The 25,478-nt window shown below is 44.0% G+C and overlaps 1 protein-coding gene across 1 annotated transcript in view; it reads right to left on the bottom strand.

The window, feature by feature from the left end:
- The window catches only part of GALNT2 (UDP-N-acetyl-alpha-D-galactosamine:polypeptide N-acetylgalactosaminyltransferase 2 (GalNAc-T2)), a 313,641-nt gene that overhangs the window by 175,470 nt on the left and 112,693 nt on the right, over positions 1 to 25,478 (bottom strand). The window lies entirely within an intron of this gene.

Genomic DNA, 25,478 nt, shown 5'->3' with positions numbered 1-25,478 from the left:
AGTGGTATTTAACTTGAAATGAGGGTGAGGGGAGGTAGCTCTCCAAACAACTTACAATGCTTAAGGACACCCTAGGGCCAAATTTTCCCTAAGGGCCCCCTTCAGAGGATGGTTAACCAATTTGTTTACTTCCACTGACTACAAAGGGGTGGGGGTGGGGTGGATGTGGCAAACTTCTTCTGGACTGTCTCTAATGTTGACTGCCAGAGGAACAGGGCTGCAGTTAAGGACTTAACCTGAAATCAGAATACCATATATATATGCCTTGCCAAAATGCATTTGCCTCGTTTGGGCAAACAATTTACTCCCTGAGAATAATTTATCAGCATTAAATCAAACTACACAACAACTCCACAAGCCACGGAGCTAAATATAGTTTTCAAGCACTTGGAAGCTGACGTCTGTGAATAAAAAAAGGAAGGCTTTTGAGGGAGCTGTACACATAACCCACATCAGAAGTACTGCATGGTTAGTACTTCTGTGAGCCGAGCATTGTCTACTGACCACTTTCATCTGCAGATGTCATTAGGATGAGCTGCGGAAACAAGCCCCCTCTCCAAGGTAGGTCCAACTATGCTTCAGAACAGCACAGGTTGCCAACAGTGCAAAATGGAAACATTTTAGCTCTTTGAAATGCACTAAGTATCCTGCTCAGAGGTTGGGTTAAGTGATACATTTTTTCCCAGTGTCAACCAGTTCTGCCAACAGTCTGCATTTTTATTCAAAAGATATAATGATTACAAGAGAGTCCCTGTCTAATCCCCCTCCCCCTAGAGACCAGTCTTTCCTCCAGTCATTCCCACAGGGGAGCTCTAGGGCTCTCTATCCCTTCAGGGTTGTCATGGAAACAGCAGGGGTACCAATGTTGAGGGAAGCAAGTGGGCACGTGAGAGCCTGCTGTCCCGAGCCCTACTCAGAGGTCACGAGGCCATATTGTGACAAATATATTCAAATGGATCCATACAGCAATATAAATCATTTTTGATGTAAAAACAAACCAACGGATTATTAATTTGTTATTCTGGAGACTGTGTGGTCATAAATTAATATTTTACTTATTCAATTACTGGCAATTGCTGTTGTTGTTAAGTGTTATCCCGTCGGTTCCCACTCACAGACAGACCCTGTACAGCATTTCTGAGAAGCAGTGGGTGGGTTTGAACCCCCAATCTTGTGGTGCAAACTGATCTTGTGGGCCAGTGCTTATTTTACAGCACCATACCAGGATTTTTTTTTGCTGTGCAATCTAGGTAAATATGCAGGAATGAGAGAAACCTAGCCTACCAGCTGCTTGGTGGCGGTGGTTGGGTACGTTTGAGTCCCTTTCCACTATGAAGAAAACTTTCCTTCATCTGACACTATCCTCAACATCTCTCACAACTGGTGCTCTGTGTGAGCCCACGGGTGCAGTCAGTGTTAATCTATATGGACTTCCGGTGTGGCGTTGTAAGATCAACACTGGACTGTGAGCCACAAGGTTGGCAGATCAAACCCACCAAGTGCTCCTCAGAAACCCTACACGGGATCACTGTGAGTTGGAACTGATTTGATGGCACTAAACAACAACCTTGCGAAATATGATGCTTTTCTTCAGAATCCGGTCCCTTTTGAAAACATGCCCAAAGTAAGATGAAGTCTCACCAACTTTGCTTCTAAGGAGTACTCTAGCTGTACTTCTTCTAAGACAGACTTGTCCGTTCTTCTAGCAGTCAAGGTATACTGAGTTTTCTTTGCTAACATCATTAATTCAAATGAAACAATTCTTCAGTCTTCCTTACTAATTGTCCAGCTTTAGCATGCACATGAGGCAACTGAAAGCATATGATTTGAGTCAGGCCCACTTGAGTCCACTAATGCTTTTAAGAGCCCTTTGGCAGCAGAACCATGCATTTGAACCATGCAAATGTATCATTTGGTTTCTCACAACTGCTTCCATGAGCGTTGATTGTGGATTCAAGGAAAACAAAATCCTTGGCAATTTCAATCTTTTCTCCATTTATCATGATGTTGCTTACTGGTCCAATTGTGAGGATTTTTGTTTTCTTTGTGTGAGGGTATAATCTACACAGAAGCTGCAGTCTTTGATCTTCATCAGTAAGTGCCTCAAATCTTCTTCACTTTCAGCAGACTTGTTATCAGCTGCCATCTGGTTGGTTCCGATGCACAGTGACCCTATGCACAACAAAATGAAAGACGGCCCAGTCTCGAGCCATCCTCAGAAGTGTTATGTTTACGCCCACTATTGCAGCCACAATGTCGGTCCATTTTGAGATTTGAGATTGGTATTTTAGGAACATTATTTTAACTGCTATGGGTAGAGTGGTTTGGTGGGGGAACAACAAAAAGGGGGTGCTGTGGGTTAATGCGCTGGACTGCAAAGTCGGCTCAAATGCAAGATTGGTGGTTCAAACTCACCAGCCGCTCCTTGGAAACCCTACACAGGGTTGCTATGGGTGGGAACTGACTCAACAACAGACAACAACAGACAACCACTGTGACACTGCAGGAATGACAAACAGTGAGTTGGAGAGTAGGAATGTGTCAAGGCTCTAGAGATGGAGAAAAAACCAGTACAGTTATGGAAAAGCAAGAGGATCTGGTGGTGATGGGATGGTAAAGTAAAGATCAGAGATTATTTCACAGATACAAGTGACATTCACAGAGAAAACTGCTGAGAAAGTTGTTTAGGCTGGTTAGGAAAGAAAGCTGAGTGTATTCTGAACATGCTGAGGTTTTTACAAGGCACCAACCAAGAGGAGATCTCTGGGAAATCAGCTGAAGGTACAAGTGGATGGATCTACATGACTGGAAAGCCCCAAGTCATTGCAGCTATTGTGAACATGAGAGAGGGGCCCAGGGAGTACGGCTGGAGTGGGAACGGGGACCAGCTAGAACCAGGGACTCTACCATTCAAAGGGACAGGCAGAACAAGAAAGAGAGACCACAAGGCACACTGGGCAGGGGCAGGGCCAGGAGCCAGCAGATGCAGGTTTCTTGTAAAGGCCATGTTAGTGCACATGGGAGTCCACGGAAGTCACTTCACTTCCCTGAACCCTGATTCTATACAGTAAGAATCCGAAGCTGGCCTACAAGGTGTCCACCCACAGGCTCGAGAAGGGAGAGAGTGTAGCAGATATATTCAATTAGCAATATCTACTGGTCTTCTTATACTTGTATTTATTGCAAAAATATTTGGTCTCTGAAAGGAGCTCAGTCTCTTTGAGGGCAGAAGATAGGTTCCTATTTCTTTTGTATCACTAAAGTGCCAGGGTCATACATTGTTGTTGTTGTTATGTGCCATCAAGTTGGTTCCGACTCACAGCGATCCTGTATAGGGTTTCCAAGGAGCCACTGGTGTGCTTGAACTACTGTCCTTGCAGTTTAAACGGCTTTACAGTGTGGTGCATTAACCCAGAGCGCCACACCAGGGCTCCAGGATCATATGACAGATGCTTAATAATTAATGCAGTTGGTAAAAAAAAAAAAAACACAAAACACAAAATGTTCTCGCCCTACTTATTCAGATTGGTTTTACTGGATTCCAGCACTTTGCAGTGGGAGCTCTTGGTTGCTATAATCCCTCTTCATCTATTTGTATACATTATAAGCATTACTTACACCAGAGGGGGCTCCGTTTAAACAAGAAAATGTACTGGAGGTTCTCATACCCATTCCTCACTGGGGTCTAGAGCATGCCAACAATTGATCTGTTGCTTTTCTCCCCACTAAGGGAAAAATGACACAGCGACAGGCACGTTCTTTCTTTAGTGACAAGTGTGGCTTGATGTGTCAAAAGTTGCAAAGAATTCGGAGTCCATGGCTGGGCAAGCAAGTTTACGATTTGTTTTATTTCTAGGGTTCTCAATGGTGTGATGCTGACATTAAATGCCTAATGGCCAATCCCCAAACAGACAACACTTTATAAAACTGTCCACAAGGAAAAGTTCATTGGGTCTGGCTCAAAATTGAATTCTAGCAAGGAAATTTGAACAGAGGTCTAGGATTCCCAGCCAGCCCAATAAGGAACATATTTAAATGGAAAGATGCACCCCTGTTCCTGCCTGACTTCACAACTGGGACCCCAGAGTTGGGTACATCTGAATGCAATCTCCATAACCCCAGGAAGTCTAATCTTTACAGTGTTGACACATCCTCTCCCTTCTTAGCTGGGATTCGGGTCATATGATGAGGACCCTAATTCCGCTGTTCTTACTTAGTCCACTTACCAAAGCTGATTCTAATTATCAGTAGCAATTTCAATTTGGCTCATCAGCTGCTCCTTGGAAACCCTCTACAGGGTCGCTATGGGTCGGAATGGACTCGTGGCACTTAACAACAACAACACAGTCTGAAAGCTGAAAATGCACATCCTCCCAACACTACTGTCCTTACAGACGCATATAAAAGTAGTAGTCTATTACCTGAGACACCCAACCTGAAAGCCCACTCCCACTGAGTCAATTCTGGCTCATTGTAACTTTAGAGGACAGAGTAGAACTTTCCCATAAGGTTTCCAAGGGTGCAAAAGCCTTTTCGGAATCAGGGTGCCCAAGTTGTGTGTCACTAATGGGGCAAATTTGTGAGGTAGAAATGTTATTGCATCTTATGTTGTCCTGTGAGAAATAACTCTCGTGGGCATGGTCCATCTTCAGTGAAGAAATAAGGGAAGTCTTGGGGGTAGCAGGCTAGGATAACAAAGCAAGATGAATTGGGGGCAGGGAGGAAAGAATCTGTTCTAGGACTAGGAACTTTAAATAAGAATACAGTCATCAAAACAATGCGGGAGCCATTCTGGCTTCTCTGAGGGAAAGAAAATGGGACATGCCATAGAACTGTACACAGGGAACTGGAACCCGAGGAGTGGTTTTTTCGAGACTGGGGAATAAAACTGTTTGTGGGCCGGCCATGCAGCGTGTCTGCCCCTGTCTACTGGGCTGGGTGCCCAATTTTGCAAAATCGAATAACAAAAACCTCACTCTTGCTAAAATGAGTACAGATTGGATTACTTGAGCGTTTGTTGGCATGGACAAGGTTTCTCACAATCCCTCTTATCCATCGCTAAATATAAAGACTGTTACCATCTATAGTAATATATTCAAATTCTGAAGCAACACCAAAATAAACATGTTTACATGTATAAAACATGATGGTAAAGAACACACACACACACACATATATATATATAATAGCTAAATCATCAAGTTACCTTTCTTAACTTAAATGGTTAACATCACATTTGTTAATATAAAAACATTACTGTGGAAGAAAAAAGGAAATAGGTGGTTTTGAATCTTCACTGACTGAAATAAATTTTGTCACTGCTGACTAGACCATATGTTCTGAGGCAGATTCAGTTACCAAAAATACTATCTGACTGATTACTTGATTTTTTCCCATCAAGTGTATGATTTTCACTGTTATTTAATAACTGGTTCCGCAATTACCACGACCAAACCCAGTCCTGGTATGGCACTGGAGGAGAAGCACTCGACTGCAAGTTCAGTTTGAACCACAAGCTCAGTTCACCAGCAGCTCCTCAGAAACTCTATACAGGGTTGCTGTGGGTAGGAACCAGCTTGGCGTCACTTAATAACAACAAGAAAAAATCCGCATCATACAAGGGGTCTTTAAAAAGTTCACAGAAACTGTGGATTATGAAATAACTATATGTGAATTAATTTTTTTTTCTTCACCAAAACAAACTCATACTAACTTGCCATCATGAGTCTGAACAGGATTTAGTTGGATGAGCTAAGGATAACACATCAGTTTGAAAAGAGCCCTATATGCAACATACATTTTGCTCTAATTGAAGCAAGAACAAGTATCAAATTTATAGTGAAGCTTTGGTGAAAGAATGATGAAACTCTTGGTGATTTATGACGTTTGTGGGGGCAATTCCCCAAAGAAATCAGCAGTTTGCAAATGGATAACTCATTTTAAGAAGGCACAAGATGAAGCCTGCAGAGGCAGACTATTCACATTAATTTGTGAGGAAACAATTAATCTTGTTCCTGCCCTAATTAATTGAAGAGGACTGACTATTAGCAGCCAATGCCATAGACATCCAATGTGGTTCAACTTATACAATTCAAGATGAAAATGAAGGTTGAACAAACTTTTTGCTTGATGTATGCCAAAACTAGAGCCTATATCAGTTGCAGACTAGAGCACAGCTTTCAATGGAAATTTTCAATGAGTGGAATCAAGATCCAGAAGCATTACTTAGAAGAGTTCCATCAAGAAAAGAAATGTGGCTTTACTAGTACCATCCTGGAGACAAACCACAACCAAAGCCAATGGCTGCCAAGAGGTAGAAGGGGCCAAGTCAGAGCAAAGGCAGACCAGTCCACAACAAAGGTCATGGCAACAGTGTTCTGGGATTCTTCAAGGCTTGTTGGCTTTTCGGAGGGCCACAGGATGATAGCATCTGCTTCTTAGGAGAGTGTTTAGAGAAAGCTAGCCAAAGCTCTAGTAGAGAAATGACCGGGAAAGCTTCCCTGGAGCCTTTCTTCACCACACAATGTTCCTCCTCAGTCCTCTCAGCAAACAATTTTGTAAGCGTTTCCATGGGAAATCATTAGGCATCTACCAAACTGTCCTGATTTAACTCTACTCGTGACCCTGCTTTCTTGGTAGTAGTAGGTCCTGCTTTCTCTGCTTACTTACTTCTCGCTCCTTTTTCAATCTATCTCAAAAGAGACTGACTCATGATAGATCCTCATCCTGTAGATTGCATCTGGCCTCGATAACAGCACAGAAGAAAGGGCTGACAGATGAGCGCTGGTCACACCAGATCACAACCTGGGGGTGACTGCATCATATCTGATCGCATCGTGCAGGTGGTAACTACATTTTTGCTAAACCACTGAGAATTCTGGAGAAGCCAAGTTGACACAAAACCTTAACTAGCATGCTTGATTTAAGAGGAAGAATGGTAATTTTCTGGGACCCCAATCATCACCATAGAAAGGGAGACATAACAGACCTTCCAAGCCAGAAGTAGGAGTCATTCATTCACGCAAACATTTCCTAAGCATTGACTGTGGTGCGCACAGCAGGACAGGACTGTAACACACAGTCTCACCACTTAGGTAGAGCTGGGAGAAGAGAACTAACGGAGCAGTAACTCTTCACACAGTTCTCAAAAGCTTTACTCAAGAATTGAAGTATGTGAAAGGTTTCAGAATCAGGACTTGGGTAGAGCATCAAGTGAGGGAACAAGACGGCCTAATCCAAATCTCTGGAGATGAGGCCCAGCCATGGACAGTTCTAGAAGCAACTTGTAATAATTATCATCAAACCATAAGTACGTGGATGAAGGCAGCTCCAGCATACAACCAGGGTTAAGAATCACTCACTGCCTTCATCCATGTACTTACGGTTTGACGATTCTTATTACAATTTGCTTCAAGCAACTAATATTGTTAAATTCGGGGCTGGAGGGCAAATTTCTATTGTGAGTTCAAGACCATAGTCTACTTCCTAAATACTCATTTACTCACATATAAAAATGGCGCTGGTGGTCGTGTGCCATCTAATCAGTTCCAACTCATAGTGATACCCACTGTAAGATTTCCAAAGCTGTCAATGTTTATGGGCACAGAAAGCCTCCTCTTTCTCCCGTACATATAAACATTTATGTTATGGGAAAAGTCGCCACTTCATTTGTTTTACTGGGTGACCTGAGAGCAAAGTAGGCTGCAAAGAAACGGTGAGGGATTGCTCAACATTTGGGAGGCTGTGACAATCACTTCTACTGAAATCCCGGGTTGCAAAAACATCACTACGAATCCTCTACACTTGAAGTTTCTAACACGCAGAGCACATATTCCATCGCACTCATTCCATGCTTGGTCAACTGTCCTAATGTAATCAAAAATGTCTCCACTTACACCTCTGTGGCCAAGTCCAGATCCAGTGGCCATCACTGGTACCAATCTGCTGAACATCTCTGCTTATTGCTGGTGGTTATGTGTTACGGAGTCAGTTTCAACTCGCACTGTCCCTGCATAATCTTTATGGGAGCAGAAAGCCTTATCTTTCTCATGCCAAATGGCTGGTAGATGCAAACAGCTGACATTGAGGTCTGCAGGTCATCTCATAACCCACTAAGTTACCAGGGCTCCTAGGCCTAGTTATCTCTAGGCTCCTGAAACTCCGCCAGGCAAAGTCTGGAAATGTGTTGTGGACACAGTCCAGCCATTCTGATCTATCTCTCCAACTGTGAGCAACTCAAGTAACTTCTCTGTAACTCAAGTTCCCAACATGCGACACGGACATTTATTTTCGAAGTACAGCCAGAGTGCTCCCTGTAAGCAAAGACGGCAAGACTTTGTTTCATACACTTTAGACTACTATCAGGAGGGACCAGTCTCTGGGGAAGGACATCGTAGGTTACTAAAGTAGAGGGTCAACCAGAAAGAAGACCCTCAACAGGATGAATTGATGCAGTGAGGGCAACAATGGCTCACACATGGCAACAACTGTGAGAGTGGTGTACGGTAGTTTCATTCTGTGGTACACAGGGTCACGGAGCACTGACCCTGACTAGACAGCACCTAACAACAGTATAGAAATGGAAAACCACCTTTATCCTATATCTGAAGTAGTATAAGAGTAACTGTCCAGGCTCCACTGAGCTGTAAGGCCAACACAGTTTGGAACATTACAGCCTACAGCGTTTCCTTATGATTTGAGGGTCAGGCTTTATTTGTAGTTATACACCACAGGGTGATCAACTGCTTCCTTTCCTCCCATAATTAGCTCACTGATTAACTTGTTGAAAAAAATAATAGTAAGTGCACACTTCCTCTGTGTAGACTTTATACTCAAATTCCACAGCTTCAGTTTAACCATAAGAAAAATATAAACCAAATCCCATTGACAGCAATTCAAGAAACTGTCTGGCCATTCCTCATTACAGCTGCCAAGGTCATCAAAACCAAAGGATGCCAAGGTCAGCAAAACCAAAGGATGTCTAGAAGATCCTAGGGACATGACAGCTAAGTGCAACATGGGACCCCAGATGGGGCCTGGAGCAGGAAAACGTAATTAGAGGAAAACTAAGAAACAGCCATCAAGAGGGAATCAAGGAGCCCTGGTGCTGCAGTGGGCTAAGTGCTGGGATGCTAGTTACAAGGCCAGCAGTTCAAATCCACCCGCCACTCCACAGGAGAAAGATGTGGCTATAAGTTGTAAAGATATACAACTTCAAAAACCTGACAAAGCAGTTCCATTCTGTCCTACAGAGTAGCTGAGTCTGAATCAACGCCGTGCAGTGGGCTTTAGTTAATAACAGTACATTGATATTGGATGGTGAGCGGTAACATGTATCTCATTAATTTGATGCTGATAATAGGGGAAGCAGGGGGTCAAGTTTATGGGAATTCTCTGTACTCTTCACAGTTTGATCTAAATTAAAACCTGCTCTAAAAAGGAAAGTTTATGGTGAAAAGAGATGGGGCTAAGATTCTTATGATTGAATAGTAACTGTTTCCATGAGTAACTGAGACTGTCACAACTGTAAAGGTAGACGTTTTGTCACATACAGGGGGGAGTAGCTAATCTTACAGTCCGGGAGAAGAGCATGAGCAGAATGTGGGCCCGTATCCAGAGAAGTAATGACACCAGAGATGGAGGCAGAGATGGGGACACGGAGAGAGAGAGCAGCTGAGGACTCTAGATTCAGGCCCTGTGTGGGCCTGGCTGCTACCATGATGCCCTCTTACCCCGAGACCCCATACTCAGCTGCCCCCAAGTTCATTAACCGTAACAAATGTCCCCTCCAGAACTCCTCCCTGCTATGCACCCAGCAAAGAAAACCATTTTGCAATGCTCGTTTTCTACTAGTTGTTATGGTTGTTAAATGCTGTCGAGTTGGTTCCAAGCCATCGTGACCCTGTATAGGGTCTCTGAGGAGTGATTGGTGAGCCTGAACTGTCAACTTTGCAGTTCAAACCGACTTTGCATTAACCAGCGCATTAACCCACAGCGCCACACCAGGAGTCCTTTCTACCTCTAGGTGCTGCCATCTTACACTGTGTTCTCGGATCAAACTCTCCCGTTGGTGGACTTTATTATTAGTTGTTGTTGAATTGGTGCCCAACTCATGGAGGATCCCCATAGACAACAGGGATTACACAGACTGCTATTTAGAAGTAGGTGACCTTTCTCTTAGTCTGCAAAGTCCACTGAAACCCAGTCAGCATCACTGCAACACATCAGCCTCCACAGGCAAAGGGTAGGTCGATGCACACGAGATGCACGGCCTAGGAACCAAGTCAGCGTCTAACGCATGGAAAGCACGAGTTCTACCGCTGAACTGGGGACTTGGGGTACCAAAAACAACTGGGTCCTTAGTCACGCCACTCTGGAATCACTTGTACTAATCAAAGTACACGTGTGGACCCTCCCTGAAGTCTGTCTTGAAGAGCAAGCATCTCTAGAAGGAAGTTAAGTCTCAGAATAATATGCCACGGGGTCCACGCGGACAGGATTCGAGACTAACAGAAAGTCTGTAATTGGCTTCTTTCTTCCTAGTCTCATCACAAACCATGAGAGAACGCCAGGTGCCCTTGTGAATGGAGGAGACAACTGTTTATTAGTCCCCACATTAGACTAGGCATTGAGACAGTCTCTCCTTTCACTCCTCATGACTGACGACCTTGGCAGACACAGCAATTCTTCCCCAACCTTCTTTTCTCCTTACAGCAAATTACCTTTCCTTTAGTGAGAAGACAATAATTCAAAATAAAAGGTCTGGGACACTGGAAATGGGGAGGTCTGAGGAGAAAAGGAGACTGCTTTAGGAGCGACGAGGGACACAAAGACAGCACATTCTAGAATCTGCTACAGAAAGAGAGGGGGTGGGGCATCTCTGTGTGTTTGGCAAGGCCAAGGCTATTTCACCTGAAGGCTGAAGATTGAAGCTTTGAAGAGTACCTGATGTCCTGTGTTAAGTTCAGTAGGTTAAATAATGATCACCCTATGCCCACAAATATAGAGAGGTTTGGCAGAGGATCTCTGTACATGACAGCAATCTTTGCCGCAAATCCATCCATGAATGTGGTGGAGCATACCGGAAGAAAAAGGATACAAATCTGCTTTATGTCAGAGGACACCATGGTCTACTGGCAGAACACCGTCTATGAACACCATGTTCTCTATTCTACTTCAGTGAGGAGCAGCTGGGATCGTAAAAGCTCATAAGCTGATGTCTAAGGTGCCTCCCGATGCAGAAGAAAGAAGAGTGATAAAAACTGAAGACCCTTGAACCCAATTAGTCCAATGGACTACTGGAACACGGGAAAAGAAGTCTCTAAGACCTTAGGACCAGAAGAACTAGCTGGCACCCAGCTATCATTACCAACTTCTCCAGATCATAAAGAGCAGGATAAAATCAAAATCATCAAAAACAAAAGAAAACAAAACAAAAAATCAGGTTTACTGGTCAGAATGAGACTGGGAGAGCCCTAGCTATGGCCTTTGGTCACCCTTCAGGCCTACAACTAAACTCACCCTCATGATTACATTGTAGTCAGAAGTAAATAGGTAATGTATAGAGGGGCGATGGAACACTGGTGAGATATGGTGGTGGCCGGTGGTGTGCTGTAGAGTCAGTTCTGACACATAGCTACCCTGCACATGGTTTCCGAGGCTGTAAATCTTTATGGGTGCAGAAACCCTCATCTTTCTCCCTAGCAACGGATGGACGTTTCAAACTGCTGACCTTGAGGTTAGCAGCCCAACTCTTAACAAGTAAGTTACCAGTTGTTGTTGTTGTGAAGTGCCTTTGAGTCAATTCCAACCCACTGCAATCCTGTATAGGGTTTCCAAGGAGCAGCTGGTGAGCTTGAATCGCCAACCTTGCAGTTCAAATGGCTTTGCAGTCTGGCACATTAACCCACAGCACCACACCAGGACCAGAGAGACCATAAAATCATCAACCATTTGAGATCAAAAGGGTACCTTTTCTGTAAGGTCAAAATTCAAGAGTTGGGAGAGGAGGAGGAAGGAAACCAAGACTAGAGGGCAGGGAGGGCATGGGATAAGTGATGTTATACTGAGAGGAAGAGATGAACGATATGTTTTGTTGACTGTAAAACTGGTGATCTGCTCCGTGAGCTGTCACTTAATTCGCAATTGGGTGAATTTGTTTGTTTTGAAATATAATCAATAAATGTATGTCACCCTAAATAGGTTTTGGGAAAGTAGGGAACGTTTGACTGCAAGACTGGAAACGCTACATATGAGACACACCACGTAAAATTAACACCATCTGCAACCGAAGGAAATCAACATACAGCATCTCAGTGATGAGACATGGAAGGACTTTCTGATGAGTTTCTAACAAAGGAGTATCAGTAAAGGGGCGCGGGGGGCACTATACATCTACTTTAAATGTATACGTTTCTCATTAACATTTTCATCACTTAAGCTGCAGTGGCTACTTGCTGTACCAATGTTCTCAAACACCCTGTAAGGACTTGCCTCATTGTCCTAAATGTATTTTCGTAAGAGTTTTTTCTTTTAATTATGAATCTTTCTTTCACAACAGATTTACGCAAATAAATCTTTCTCAGGCATTATGAGCCCATTTACATAAATAGTCCTGGGGTGACACTATAGGATAATCAGTGGACTACAAGGCTGGTAGGAACCACAAGGTCAGTGGTTCAAACTTGGCAGCCGCTCCTTGGACATCCTATACAGGGTCACTATGGGTCGGAATGGACTCAGTGGCACTTACCAACAAGTAAAGAGAAAAAAAGATGTGGAAAACACATAGGAAAAGGTAGTTGGTACCTTCCTGTCAGAGTCTACATTCCACATCAACCCAATCCAAACAATGCGGTTACTCAAATCAGAAAGGTATTTCAATCAGAGAAGTCATGGGGGGTAACTGGTTAGTGAGCTTGCCTGAACCAAAAGACTGGAGGTTCAAGTTCACTCAGAGGTTCTTTGGAAGACAGTTCTGGTGATTTAGTCCCAGAAAAAGTGAATCACTGAAAACCCTAGTAAACACAGTTTTATTCTGAGACACAGGGACTGCTAGGAGTCAGAACTGACTCAAAGCTCCAACCCCAGAAGTCAGGCGAGGCTTTCCCATACAACCCCGACTGTTTCTGCTGTGGAAATGCCCGCCCAAGATTGGGGAAAGCCCACCTAACTCAATTATGTCTGCTGATGGTTTCCCAGCCTGCTGCTGCTGCTGTTAAGTGCTGCATGGGGTTAAGCGACCCTGCATGGGGTTCCCAACAAGCAACAAGAAAGTTTGAACCACTGACTCTGCAGTTCAAACCGTCCTTGTGGTCCAGCACATTATCCTTCAGTGACACACCAGGACGGCCCCCAGACTACACTACCCTAAAACACTGCCTGCCTCCCTCCCTCTGTTAGTGCTCCCCCTCTGGGACAGGATGATCAGCACCAATCCAGGCTTTGCCCCAACAGCTAGGACCTTTTCTATCCTATTCCAATACTTGACATTTCAACAGAGGCAGCAAATGTCCCACTATCTTATTTAAAGCAAAAGGACACAGTATAAATTAGTGTAAACCAACAAGTTTGGCACCATATATCAAGAACTAGAAAGACATGTATAACCTTTAAACCAAGAAATATCACCTCTGGGAGTTTTCCCCCCAATGAGTTAACTCAAAATAAGGACCAAATTTTATGCTTGAATGTTGCAGCATTGTTTATAAGAGAAAAAGTTAGAGCCTTCTAGTAGTCACCAATCAGAGGCTAGTTAAGTTACAGTGCTTTGAAATAATAAGCTTGTTAAGTGCCGTCGAGTTGGTTCCGACTCATAGCGACCCTGTGTAGGGTTTCTGAGGAGCAGCTGGTGGGTTTGAACTGTGTGGTTCAAAGCTACCACATATAACAAAGCAGTATACAAAATGTTTTTTACATGTTAAATGAAAAAGCAGGAGATAAAATTTTACGACGCAATGACACAGCTGTATAAAATATGTCTACATATGGTCTAGAGTGAAATGACAGTAAGGAAATACAAATGATTGTGTCAGAGTAGTAAATGATGAGTGTTTCTCTACTCTTCAAACTTTCTGTAGTTTTTGAAATGATTTTTTCATAAAGAAACGGAACAAAGTACTCTTCAGGTTGAAACTTGAGACCTATCGCTCAGCATGGTGGGAGCTGAGCAGTCTCTGGTTTGAGGCCTAGCAGGCAAGGCCCACAGTCATGGCCGAAACTCTCAGGGGTGGTCAGGACCTGCTTCTACACCTAGTGTGAATCCATCACAGGCTCTGTAGATATGAAGAAAGGGCCCAGAAAGTTCTGTGGTGACCTTGGCAGGGAAGAAGAGAACATAGCACTTTCAGCCTTAGCTCAGCCAGGCCAGTGGCCAGACCCACCTCTTCTATGTGTACCACATTCCCTGCTGAATGTTTTCTCCAGGAAACAGATCAGTGTTCCTGTGTGTTTGTGGTCACTGTTGGAACTGAACTTTCAAGATAAGAACACACTGGACACTTAAGTTCACTCCCAACCATATATAATATACAAAGAGAGAAACCACCTCTCTTTCACCAGGCAACTCCCCCCGCTCCCAATTGATTCGAAGTCCCCACCTCTCAATATAGAACAAGGGGGAGGTGGGGGATAAGGACGACAACATACCACCACAGAACAGACGTTTCCTTAGAATATCCCATGTGACAGGCAGTGCAGCTGTGGGTACGTTGTTGCCCCTCACTTAAAAATGTGAAAACAGACTCAAAAAGATAAGATCAGGGCATACAGCTAACAGAATGCATGCCCTGTGTTACCCTCGGTCTGACTGTGTCAGATTGCATGCTTCACCTACCATGACATGCCTGACCCAGCACTAGTGTCACTAAGCTGACTAACTTCAACAGACCCTGGGGAGTTACTGGCAAAGCCTGGGCCCCCAATAAGCAGGATCATCCATTTCTTCCTCTTATATTCTCATACTCACATTTGAAAATCATGATCTTGTATTAATATATGTTTTTAAAGATTGTGTTACCACCACACGTACGAGAGGACTTCATGATATTGGAATGCTCCCATGAATTTTTTTAAGCCCCTTCGTACTTCACTTCCTTTGATCCTAATAGGAAAAAGCTGGGGGAATGATGATATGACCAAAGAACTCAGACTTTGCAGGCAAATTCATCTTCCTGCTCTGGACTGGACCTCACCAGACATGGAAGCATTGTTTTCTCGTGTGGTGGTGTTGTAAGAATTCAATTAAAAATGACGTGCAGTAACAGTAACAGTGTTTGACACTAAGCAGGTTCCCACACTCCACCTTCTAAGTTACAAGGCACTCCATTTTACAGGTGAGGGAACAAGCGTAAGTTTTCTGAGGTATCCAACACCCCACAGCTGTTAATAAGCAGAAACTGGGACTAGTCCGGACTCTCCTTGCTGCTACTGACCTCAGGCTCCAGGAGTCTAAAATACAAGAACGACCAGTAACTGAAAACAGGTACTGACTTCATGGAGTTTGTTCCAAGTGCTGCTTAATCCCATCTCTACTGCATGTGGATGGCTGAGAATTTATCACTTTGGACATACTTTATTTTAAACAAGAAAAACGATCTGAATTGCAAAGAATCTGCTTATAGTGGTGGCTGTGTGCCGTGGAGTCAGTTCTGACTTACAGCGACCCTGTACAGGGTTTCAGAGGCTGTAAATCTTTACAGGAGCAGAATGCCTCATCTTTCTCCCGCGGATCAGGTGGTAGTTTTGAACTGCTGACCTTGCGGTTCGCAGATCGATTCATAACCACTACGCTACCAGAGCTCCTTCTGCTTATAGTAGTACTCTTTATAAGCCAAAGATTCAGGTGTCCATTGACTCTGAAAGAAGAAAAATCCAGATTCAAATAATTATTAGCTTCTCTGGTTCTCAGCTGCATCATGTAAAATACTAGATGCTGTGAGGACTACATCCACTTACAAACATGGCTGTCTGAATGACATAGGTTCATTATAACATCTTGAGGAATGTGGTTTTCAAGGGACACATTGGACAGGGTGAATTTACACTGGAAGGAACTCACTAGATGTGTCTTTTCTGACTGAGAAAAACAGCAAACGTTACTTGACACAAGTCAAGCTGAACACACAAACTTTCATTCATGTCTAGACAAGCATCTTCCATGGCACCAGAATCCTGAATCTTGCCAGTAAAAGTAATTAACTAGAATGCCAGGATTTAATTTTTTTTTTTAAAGAAATTTTATTAGGTGTGTGATCAAAGGTTTATACCCCATAGTATTAAAAAATGAACTGGAGCAGCTTACAACGAAAACCTACACAGAAAGGGAATATAAAGGCTAAGGAAAGCAGGAGGCAAAATGCTGAGGCTGACTTAAGTCTGACCCTCAATTAACATCAAGTGAAAAGAGTGATGAAAGGAACAATCAAGGCCAGAGACTATGTAAATTCTCATTTGAACTACACCACAACTTTACAAAGGACAGTACCACCACACTGATTTTAGAGATGAAGACATGGATATAAAGAAGGCGCCAAAGGTCAACAGTAAATGGCCAAATTAGAATCTAAACTCATGTCTGACTTCAAAGCTTACAATCTCATGACATTCTCATTGCCCAAACGAAGCCTCAAGTACCTTAAGAGATACTGAATTTCTGACACTAACTCCCAAAATCTGTCATGAAAGTAAAAACTTTGGAATAATAAGACTGTTGTTGTTGTTATGTGCCATGGAGACGGTTCCGACTGATAGCTACCCTGTACAGGGTTTCCGAGGCTGTAAATCTTTACAGGAGCAGAAAGCCTCATCTTTCTCCCATGGAACAGCTGGTAGTTTCGAACTGCTGACCTTAAGGTTCGTAGCCCGATTTGTAACCACTATGCTACCAGAATGGATTAAAAATGGCCACATTTCTTTGCCACACCTCCAGTGGAGAGGTAGAGTCAAAGCTCCCTCTCTCTCTCAGGAACTCTGGGCTTACTCATGTGATTTGGGAACATCACAAACATGACACCAAGCAAGCTCGATAAGCACTTGCCCACTGCGACCTGTCCTACAGAATACCACACCAAGAACCCCAGGCGTTGAAGAAGCTGGTCTAGGCTATTTGCACATGGAGATCCAAAGCACCTCAGCCACCAATTGCTGGGCATGTAGGTGAGGCCATGCGGGGCCATGCAGCCAATTCAGGACAACCAACACAGCTGCCCAGCCAACTGGTAGGGCAGCGAGAAAGAGCAAGTTGTCTTTGTTTTAGCTCACTAAGGTTAGAGCAGTCTGCAAGGCAGTACCAGATAACCAAGACTTGTGGGATACAATAATATAGGAAATCTTCAAACGTTTTACAATGACCAGGAAACAGATATTATGACTTTGTCACATAAAAACCTTAAGACATGGAGCCTCAAAAGACAATGTGGTGAAAACGATTCTGCATGGAGTGAAAGCTGGTATCCAGTTTGAATCCATGGCCCCTTTTGTAAATATAGGATTGCATCTGTGCGAGCCTGTGTATCAGCAGAGCTAAAAGAGCTTATAAAAAAGCTTTCGGAGCCATCTCCAATATAGCCAATTTATTTAACAAAATTTGTGAGTGTTTATTATATGCCAGATACTTTGCTAGGTTGTAAAATGGGAAACACATGTACCAAGAGCAGGGTGGGTATAAAGCAAGGTATGTGATTTGGGTAAGTTACATAATCTTGCTGGAGTCCTGGTGTCGTGCTGCGAGTTAACGTGCTGGACGTGAGCTCAGTTTGAACTGCAAAGTTGGCAGTTCAAGTTTACCACTTGTTTCTCTCAAACCCTACATAGGGTCCCTATGTGTTGGAACTGGCTTGACGGCACCTAACAACAACAACAAAGCTTCAGTTGGGGACGACGATTAATGGTTTAGCACATAGGATTTCTGTGACATCATTGGTACAGGGTGTGACACATATTCCATTAACATCAAATGTTGTGATTAATACTAATGTATGATGTTAACATTGTTTACTGACTTCCAGACAAATTAGTCTTAGAAAAAAACACAAATGGAATGTTCCTTAGAATTGAGACTCTGACTTGTTTATTTTGGACACTCATCAGAAAACATGAATCTCTGAAAAGGACATTGTGTTTGGTAAAGCAGATGGTCAGCGAAAACAAAAGGAATCCTTACAGACCCAACCAGCAATCCTGAAGCTCAATCAGGACAGAGTATACCATTTCATTCTGCTGTATTTATGGTCATCAAGCTGCTGTTGTTAAGTGCTGCCGAGTCAGTCCCGACCCATAACGACCGTGTACACGGTTTCTAAGGAGTGGCTGGTGAACTTGAACCGCTGACCTTGCGGTTCAAACGGACCTTGCAGTCCAGCGCATTAACCCACAGCGCAGCAGCACTTCCCCTGAGATGTGAGTGGCGGGGGGGCTCTGCTGGCACTGTGGACCAGGCAGTGGGCTACAGGTCGGAATCGACGAGACCTCAGTGGGCAGGAGGACCATGAAGGAGAGGAGGAAAGGGGACCACAGACAATGATGACGGTTGTTATTGTTAAGTGCTGCTGAGTCGGTTCTGACTCACAGCGCTCCTGTACAGGGCTTCCAAAGTGCAGCTGGTGAGTTTGAACCACCAATCTTCCAGTTAACAGTCCAGTGCTTATCCTGAGGTGCCACACCCAGACCCCTGAAGATGATGGCTGTTCTTATCTTTGTTGCTTTAGTTATGTGCCGTCGAGTCGGTTCTAACTCACAGAGACCTTATATTGTTTCCAAGGAGCGGTTGGTGGATTTGAACTACCAAGCTTGGGGATAGCAGACCAGTGCTTATCCTACAGCACCACGGCAGGACTCCGATGATAGTACTGAAAACAAGAGAGCAGGGTCTGACTAGCATACAGACGGTCAGGACAGTGGCCCAGGAGCCAAGGAAGTCGGAAGTCCCTGGTTAGGACAGCTCATGGATTCAAACCGCATTCCACGGGGTTGAGAGAGCATGCCTCCCCATCAACCCCTCTCACCAACCCACAGCACTCATTTTGCATCAAAAGCAGAACAGAAGGCACAACCCTTGCAGAGCTAGAAGCAAAGTTGGGCAAAACCCAAGTCAGGCCAAGCTGGTTTTCCCCAGTATTCCCGCTCCTAAAGGAATCTCAGTCCAACTGTGGCGTGGCTCTACAGCCTCCTCCTTGTTTTCATTTGTCAACTTTTTATGCAAATTAAACATTTTATTATTCTATTATTTTAACTGTTTACGTGTTTACGTGACGTGAGGGCTTACAAACCAGCTCATCAGTTTTACATTCAACAAGTTTCAGCTCAGTGACTGCAATCCTCTGCATGCAACAAGAGTCATCCCACTTCCTCTCTGGGGCTCCTAATTCCAGTCCACCCACCTCACCATCCCTTCTCACCTTTGTCCTTAAGGTAAATGTGCTTTTGATTTTGAATGATTCACTATTCCGTGGTGAGCATATTGTTGCTGTGAAGTGCTGCTCAGTCAGATTCGTCTCATAGCGACCCTGTATAGGGTTTCTGAGGAGCGGCTGGTGAATTTGAACCTCTGACCCTGCAGTTCAAACGGACCTCACAGTCCAGTGCATAATCCCACAGCGCCCCACCAGGACTCCGTGGTAAGCATATCTTACTAGTATTGTCCCCACTGCAGACCTAACTACTGCTTGGATGAAAACTAGTAGAGCTCCTTCCCAGACCTGAAGGGTGGTTGAAGAACAGGTTTCTCCTGTCTCTTTCTGACCAGCTAGCTGGGGCTTTTTTTTTGTAAATATATAATTATTGAATTTTCTTCTACATTTTCTCTCACTCTATCCAGGACTTTCTAACGGGAATCCTTTCAGGACAGCTAATAGTAATGCTTCCTTTGTGTGCTGGCAGTATTTAGTTAGGCCCGCTACGATCGTGGGAGTCCTGGTGTGGCGCTGTGGGTTAATGCGCCAGATTGCAAAGCCGTTTGAACTGCAAGGTCGGAAGTTCAAGCTCACTAGCTGCTCCTCAGAAACCCTATACAGGGTCACTATGGGTCGGAACTGACTCGACGGCGCTTAACAACAACAACTACAATAGTGACATAGCACGTATGACTCCCACCATCAGTCAGCAGCACAGCTTGCCCACTGGAACTTAAGACAAGGACACTCAGTGCCCTGAGGTCTCAGCATGTCCTACGGGAGGCAGGAAGCCTCAGACCATTCTCATCTTGCCAGTCTGACAGGGCAAAGTTCCAGGTGCAAGCACTGAGCAAGATGACCGCCACTCCCCCAGGGAAAAGCCTGGCTTATCTGGCCCTAAAGAACAGTTTAAAATGTCTTCTTTAGACCTAGAGGAACTGCAAAGCAGCCATCCAAATTAAGAATTGAGTTGTTGAAATTGTCCACTTGACCAAGTCTCTGAATGAATGTCTCATTTCCTGAAATTCTTCTAAACATTTTGAAAGAAAAATAATAGAAAAAGTTGGCCTTATGTGTAAATATGCAGAATTAAACATTTTTTGGAAAAGAAACAATTCTTTAGAGGGGAGGGCGTGGGAAGGAACTAAGTCTGGATACACTTACTCCCTGTAGCAACTAGGGTTTTAAAAGCTCGTGAGCAGTCATCTAAAGTACAATTATGAGTCTCTCGCTGTCTGTAAGAAAGGATGATGATGAAGCCTGAAGACATGTGGAAACAGGTGATCCAGTGGACTCCTGGACCATGTGAACATTAGTCACCACAACCGTAAGTAAGATCAGAACTAACGGAGCCTGGCTACTACTCCCAACTACACGGAAAGGGATCCCATTAACAAGTCCTAGGTAGAGTAGGGGAAAATGTGGAACAAAACTGGGAAGTCATAAAAGAGGTCAGACTTACTAGTCAGATAGAGACTGAAGGAACCCTTGAGTTTAGCCCTTAGTTACTCTTCAGATTTGGAAACGAACTCACCCCTAAGGCTCAATTTTCAGCCAAACGATAAACAAGTTTATAAGGGAAAAACAACAACAACACTAGTGAGGTCTGCACACTGTACGACAACCATCCATTTGGGATCAAAGGGGCAGCAATGACCCAAGGACACAGTCCAGAAGGGGTAGGAGAGAAGTAGGGATGGACACAGGAAACACAGGGTGGAAGTAGGATAAGTGATAAGACATTGATGGTGGGGGTGGTTATGTGCCGTGGAGTCGGTTCCAACTCATAGTGACCCTGTACAGGGATTCCAAAGCTGTTAAGTCTTTATGGGAGCAGGAAGCCTCGTCTTTCTCCCAAGGAACCGCAGTTTCCCTCTGCTGACCTTGGTAGTTTTGAACTGCTGACCTTGAGATTAGCAGTTCTACTCGTAACCACTATGCTAGGAGACCTTGCGATCAATGTGACAAAACAAAACTGAACGCAAAATTAGTTACCTGCTCTGGAACCCTTCACCCAGTTCACAAGAAAAACTTGAAAAATAAGTACACCTACATTATCAGAGTTCTCATATTTACGATAGTAAAAAAACGCATTATCTAATGTGTGAAATTACATATGTCAATAATGAACATTGACGTGCTAGAATGTGACACTGTTGTTGTTTTAAGTGTCATAGAGTCGGTTCCGACTCATAGCGATCCTGTATAGAGCTTTCGAGGAGTGACTGGTGAGCTTGAACCACTAGCCTTGTGGTTCAAACCGACTCTGCAGCCCAGTGCATTAACCCACAGGTTATATGTCAACTGGGCTTGGCCACGGGTCTTGGTGGCTTTGCAGTTCTGTAATCACGTAGTCATCCTGTGTGTTATGAGTTGATGTGGTCCTCCTCTGTTTTCTCAGAACTCTAATTTCTTAATAATATCTGGTCTTTGGAATTTGTTGTTGTTGTCAGTTGCCATCGAGCCGGTACCGACTCATAGTGACCCTATGCACAACAAAACAGAACACTGCCTGGTCCTGGGCCAACCTCACAATTATTGCCACACTTGAGCCCATTAATGCTGCCACTTTGCCAGTCCATCTCGCTGGAGGTCTTCCTCTTTTTCTCTGACCCTCCACCTTACCAAACACGATATCCTTCTCCAGTGACTGGTACCTTCTGACAGTATGTCCGAAGTAAGAGAGATGAAGTCTGGCCATGCTGGTCTCCAAGGAGCACTCTGGCTGTGGGTTCATCATCACAATTGATACCTAAGTGCTGTAACCAACTGTGCAGTGGGTGCCTTTACCCAGGTCTGTGAGAATTCAAAGAAATGTTTACAGATTACAAGTTACAAGTAGGTTCTTTTTAGTGTGCTCTATTTCAACCACTCCTCTGTTTCCTGTCAAAAAGCAGTGTCAGCAACCTCAGCAGACACACAGATCCTGCCCCTCCATCGACTTCAAACATCTGATGAAAGAATAAACCAAGGTCTGCACAGGCTGTGGAAATCCAAGCCGTGGAGCCGAGGTGCTTGACAGAAGCACCATCTCCCGGGCTCAGTTCTTTGTGTTCTCAGTTATTACAGCTTTCTGCATCAGTGAACAAAGCCTCTCAGTGTTCTTCCGACTAACATGGGGGCTGATAGCACAAAACCTTTACCTGTGACACAGGGGACAGCAAAGTGCAAGGCTCCAAGAAAGCAAAAAGAATGGGCCCAAAGAAGTTGTTGATGCAAAATCTGACCTGCCAGGTATGAAGGATAAAAGATGGAGCTCCTTAGAACAGCTGGCTCAAACCAGCACCCTGGTGCTCTTGTGGAATACTATATGAAGGTCCACGTTGAAGTTCTTGTGAACGGAAAGATCCCTGGCTGAAATATTTTTGCAAGTCACTCATGCAGTGCATAAGTTCTACAGAATGTTCCTATTACTATTTTTGACATCTTTTCCAAGCAAAAGGTAGTGGCCTCTTGTTTTTAGTTTCCCAGCCTAGAAAAGAGGGCAGGAGTTCAAACCCACAAGCTGCTCCTCAAAAACCCCATACAGGGTCACTGTGGGTCGCAACCAAGTGGACGACATTTAACAATGTGTTACCTTCTATGCTTCCTTCCTACCAAATGCCTCAAATAGGCGCACTGCGGTCAGGCCCTCCTTTCCATGCTGGACACCGGGATTAACTCCTGGCTGGGCCCGCTGGTCCTCCCATCTCCCATGCTATCCCTCCCTCCAGACATTCCATTGTTGGTCCTGTTGTTCTCCTGCAGAGAATTACAATGGCTCCCCCCCACACCTGGAGCTCTGCTAGCATAGTGCATTACACTAACCTCAATCACCAGTCTGAATCCACCAACAGCTCCTGGCTAGAAAGAAGAGGCTGTCTACTGTAAAAATTTACCTCCTGGCTCTTCCCATAAATGACCTGCGGTAATCTCACAAAATGGTTCGATACTCACGTGACCCCAAAACACTCCACAAAATCATGCATATATCAAGAGGTTCAAATCTCTGGGTCCACTTTAAGAACACCCATGAGACTGCCCAGGCCATCAAGGGTATGCATATCCGGAAAGCCACCAAGTATCTGAAAGATGCCACTTCGCAGAAGCAATGTGAACCATTCTGATGTGACAATGGTGGCTGGTGGCACTGGTAGGTATGCCCAGGCCAAACAGTAAGGTTAGACACAGGATCGGTGACCCAAACAAAGCAATGAATTTTCACTGAACATGCTTAAAAGTGCAGAGAACAATACTGAACTGAAGGGTTTAGATTCTGGTCACTGAGCACACATCCAGGTCAACAAAGCCCCCAAGATGCACTGGCAAACTTACAGAGCTCATGGTCAGATCACATTGAGATGCTCCTGACTGAAAGGGAACAAACTGTTCTGAATCCAGAAGAGGAGGTGTCGCAGAAGAAAAAGATATCTCAGAAGAAAAAGATATCTCAGAAGAAAAAGATACCCTAGAAGAAACTGAAGAAGAAAAATTTACGGCTCGGGAGTAAATTAAGCTTAAAATAAAATGCAAATAAAAGTAAGAGCAAAATTAAAATTGTTTTTATAGTCTTGTAAAATCTACACAAGGTCACTGAGTCAGAACAAAGAATGGCAACTTGCTTAATCCCTCTAGCATCTGACTCTGCTAACATTGGGCGTTACTTCTTACCTATCCCTACACTTCACTATTCAATTCGTCTATTCTCCACAAAGAATATGATTACTGTCGCTTCCTTGACTGGACTTATAGTGGGTTTTTGCTGTTGTTGTTTTCATTTTTTAAATAAAGCAAATTTTATAGATAGTAACACTCACCATTGTTTTGTGTGGCTCTATGAGTTTTGATAAATGTAAAAAGTCATACTTGTTAGAGCACCATTACAACTAATACATAAAACAGCTTCACCACTCAATCAAACTTCCCCTGTTCACCTTTTTAGTCTACCCCTCTCTCTAACCCCTGGCCACACTGATTTGCTTTCTCTATATATAGTTTTGTCTTTTCCAACATTGTCATAAAATGTTACCTTTTGCCTCTAGCATAATCCAATTAAGTTTCATCAATGTTGTTGTTTTGTTTTGTTTTACAAAGTTATTTTGAGTTGTTTTTATGATAGCATAGTGGTTAGGAGTCCGGCTGATAATCTTATGGCCAGCATTTCGAACTACCACGGTCAGCAGAGAAAAACTACCCGTTCCGCAGGAGATGAGGCAATTCTGCTCCCGTAAAGACTGACAGCCTCAGAAACCCTGTACAGACTCACAGCACACTACCACCACCAGTAACTCCATTGGGGGGTTGGGGGAGGGGTGGCTCCATATGGTATGCACTGGACTGCAAACCACAAGGTCCATGGTGCCAGCCTGCCAGCCACTGTGTGGGACAAAGATAAGGCTTTCTGCTCAGGCAAAGAATTAGAGCCTCAGAAACCCTATACAGGATCGCTATGAGCTAGAACTGACTCCGTGGTTCGATGATAGCCTACGAGTCCACACTGGATGGATCTACCACAGTTTATATCATGAGCAATTTAGCCATTCCTCACTTGAGGGAAATCTGTTTCCAGTATTCAGCAAAAACAAATAAAGTCACTATGAATTCTGGGTGCACATAAATCTTCATTTCCCTTGGATAAAGATCTAAAAGTATGATTGATTGCTGTATTATTGTATAAGAAAAAGTGTTTATTCTTAAAAAGCAACTGTAAACTGTCTTCCAGAGTGGTTGTACCATTTTATATTGCCAAGGAGCTCTGGTAGCGTAGTGGTTACAAATCGGGCTGCGAACCATAAGGTCAGCAGTTCAAAACTACCAGCGGTTCTGCGGGAGAAAGATGAGGCATTCTGCTCCCGTAAAGATTCAACAAGCCTCGGAAACCCTGTGCAGGGTCACTATGAGTTGAAACCGACTCCACGGCACATAACAACAACAACAACAACAACAACAACATTGGAGTCTTGGTGTGGTGCTGTGAGTTAATGCACTGGACTACGAAGTCAACATGAACCACAATGTCGGTGATTCAAGCTCATTCGCCGTTCCTCAGAAACCCTGTACAGGGTCGCTATGGGTCGGAACTGACTCAACAGCACTTCACAACAACAACAT

This window comes from Chrysochloris asiatica, unplaced genomic scaffold (assembly GCF_000296735.1).
Source record: "Chrysochloris asiatica unplaced genomic scaffold, ChrAsi1.0 scaffold00119, whole genome shotgun sequence".
NCBI lineage: Eukaryota > Metazoa > Chordata > Mammalia > Afrosoricida > Chrysochloridae > Chrysochloris > Chrysochloris asiatica.
The sequence above is the reverse complement of the archived record's forward strand: the minus strand, read 5'-3'. Positions and strand labels throughout refer to the sequence as shown.